Source organism: Pinus tabuliformis, chromosome J, assembly GCF_031772625.1.
Source record: "Pinus tabuliformis cultivar Carrire ecotype Pingquan chromosome J, CPIR1, whole genome shotgun sequence".
Taxonomy (NCBI): Eukaryota; Viridiplantae; Streptophyta; class Pinopsida; order Pinales; family Pinaceae; genus Pinus; species Pinus tabuliformis.
Window position 1 is genome coordinate 1039178954 of NC_142295.1, and position 3535 is coordinate 1039182488.

At 33.3% G+C, this 3535-nt stretch overlaps 1 pseudogene; it reads right to left on the bottom strand.

The window, feature by feature from the left end:
* Nucleotides 1-818: 818 nt before the first annotated feature.
* LOC149230448 (histone H2A pseudogene) lies at nt 819-1541 on the bottom strand (annotated as a pseudogene).
* Nucleotides 1542-3535: the final 1994 nt, after the last annotated feature.

Consider the following 3535-nt stretch of genomic DNA (forward strand, 5'->3'; position numbering starts at 1 on the left):
CCTATCTACTTATCTAAAATTTATAATTTTTAATAAAACATATATAATTGATTTCCTACTATTATCCCATATTTGTCTAAGCATCCATTTCTATTAACTAAAAACTTCTTCAAACTGGATTTTCATTTTGGAGATTTGTTCACTTGAACATTTTGTTTTCTAAATCATATTTATTACTAGATTTTATTGACAAATTATTTTGAAGATAAATATTAACACTACACAAAATAAATAAATATAAAAATCATTGTCCTAAACCTCATTGATAAGTGCGGGTGGGGTGGGATAAGTGGGGGTGGGGTGGGAGTTAGTTTCCTCCCTCTTTTTTCATTTTAGAGTTTCGATAAAGAATATCTTATGATTATATGTTGGTTGTAGAAATTTGTTGGCCTTCCTCTAGAATTGATGATATGTCATATTTTTTTTAAGCTAATGCTATCGTTATCTCTTCCATAGTTTTTGTGGTGCACAACATTGCAATAAAGTTAAAGATATGGCAAGTTTTTTTTTTTTTTTTGGCTTTGTTGAAGGAAGGTGTATAGATCAATGTTTGAAAGTATTTTGACTTTCATTATCTATTCTTTTAGGAATTGAAGGTTCCATCAAATACGAATACTAATTAATTGGCTTTCAAGATTGGTTTGAAGTCAAGAATTTTTAAGAGTTGAGAAAAATCTCTCCATTCCTATTCTTCTACTGAACTTTCATATGGAAATCATAAATAATATTGTATTTTTAATCATAAACATTAAACTATTAGAGATAGTTTAAGATAATGTTTAACTTTATTTAACTTTATTAAGAGAAAAATACCGAAAGCCAAATTGAGCTTTGTCAGTTAGAACAAAGGTTTGCTGCCTTATGGCGCACCATCGTCTCCATTTAATTCGAAGCTGTCAAATCCAGTGATGACGTCTTCTACTTCTTCCACGGAGACTCGGGGAACTCTGCAACTCACTTTTGCAGAAAGTTCAGCCAACTCGTCGTCATTCCTGATCACCCGCTGAATGTGGTCGGAGGAGATTTTGGTTCTCTTGTCGTCGCGGGCGGCGTTGCCACCCAATTCCAACACCTCGGCAGTCACATATTCCATGACAGCGGCCATGAAAATGGCGGCATCGCTTTCCAACCGCTTGGCGTACCGCCGCTTCTTCATATATCTGGCGATCCTGTCCACCGGAAAATTCAATTCCGCCCTTACAGCCATGTTCACCGCCTTCTCTTTCGACCCTTTACCTCCCTTCCCCCTGTTTTTTCCCGAACCCTCCATTTTCCTTATACCCAAATGCCGCGAATTACAGATTGCTCAAATGAAATAGTTTTATTTATCCGAATGAGATCACGGGTTCAAATCCTGTATGCAATAAGAGTTTAAATAGCCGAGAGGCTTCAATATATTTGAACTCGATGGGACGGGTTCATGTAGCCGACGGATCAGAGTTTAGCCAAAGGAAGAATTAGGGTTTATTCCATTTCCATGTTTTCATTTTAACTTTTTCCTTCCAGCCAGGGCAACTGATTGCTGTGTCACCACAATCATATATGGGGCAGTTTAAACGTCATATGCAAAATAGAATTATTATTATTTTATTTTGAGAGAAATTAATTTGAATATATATATATATGAATTCAGTGCAATAATGACATGAAAGTCGAGGATGCAAGTGTATATTTTTTTTTTTAATAAGTTGTATCATTAAGGCATTTTTTTTAACAGGCATTGATAGTTCAAACCCATGAACCATGTCTAGCTCATGTACCATATGTGATGTGAGGTGAGGTTGGGTAGATATGTTTGGAGGTCATATTGTTATTGGCCACTCAAGTGTTTTTTTTGTGATTCATAATTTGTACAAAAGAAATTACCAAATACATTTTAAAGTCAAGGCATTTAGGATCACTTATTGTGGTTTGTTATCAAGAAGTGGTTTCACAAGTATTTATTTTGACAACTATTTTGTGATTTCTCCCAAAAATAATTTGTACAAATGTTTCTTTTTTTAAAAGACTTTTTACAATGTTTATTATTCAGATAATCTTTATTGCGTCTAGAGGCACTCTATGGCTCAGCATGCAAGGGACCATGTAACATGTTATGTAATGTAATGCAATATATGTTATGTAATGTAATGCAATATTATGTTGACCTGGTCAAATTAAAATAATACAAATAAAAATTGACTCTTATGTAATATGATATTATGTTGATTTGGTCAAATTAAAATCGGTATTTTAATTTAAAAACTATCATTATACTAGTCCACATACTACACTTCATATATGTGTGCAAGATGTTAGAGTGGTTTCGGTAAATTTAACGGAATATTATGTTGATTCGATCAATTAAAATCAAAATTATTATTTTAATTTAATAAATATCATTATACTATTCCACATACTATATTTTATATGTGTGCAAGATGTTAGGGTGGTTTAGGTAAACTTAGCTCGGTCAAATTATCAATAGTTTTCTAGATCCAGGTTTATGACAACCCATGGTTTTTCCCATGGTATTCATGTGGAATATAACCTATTTAAAAGAGGACAAAATTGAATAGGACAAAATTCCATGTTTATAGTATTTGATTATTTTAAATTTGTACAAATTACTAATCGATATATTGCCAAGTTGAAAGTTCCAAGTTGGGATGAGATTGTGTACTTTTCTCATAGAAAAGTGGCAATGGTTTTTAATTGTCAAGTCAATCAAAGCTCTTAATAAGTGTAGGATTGAGAGGAAAAATGAGAGTGTTAATCTAAAACCCTTAAGTTATTCTATATAAAAATTTAAGTAGGATAAACGGGCAACAATCTTATGAAGAGATCCTTCCACGGACCTACTTGGTGTGCGTTCAATCGTCATGCCGAAGAATCAGATCATATGTTCATCACATGTCATTTTACTATTACTATCTGGGATCTTATATACCAAGCATTAAATATCAGCATGAGATGGAGAGGTGATACTTTTAATGTCGCCTCGAACAGTTGGTGGAATGAGGCCTCCCCCAACAAACTAAAAAATATATATCTTCTTATCTAATGGGGTATATGGCTTGGTCAAAATCACAAGATTTTTCCAGAAGCTAATTATCATCTTGATATTATTAGTGCATAGATCCTAGCTAGGAATTTACAATACCTGATGAGGAGATAAGGAATAGATCTCAGATTTTCCTCCCTGAGAACATCGATCATACATTTCCTTGGGCCTATTTCAATGGCTCTGCACAAAATGAACAATGTGGCGGAGGGGAAGTTTTGTACCTCAATAATGATAATTATTTCAATTACAATATGTTATAGCTACTAGCACAAATAATTTCTATGAATTATTCAGTCTAAAGTTACTTATGTTATTTGCACATGAAAAGGGATGTTGGAAACTACAGGTCTTTGGTGTTTCAAATGTTGTTATTGAATGGTTCAATTTACGTTCTACATGTCACGAGCACACACTCGGGATAATACTGAAGGATGTTCTCGAGATTAAAGCACAATTTGATGTTGTTATTTCTCAACACATATACAAGGA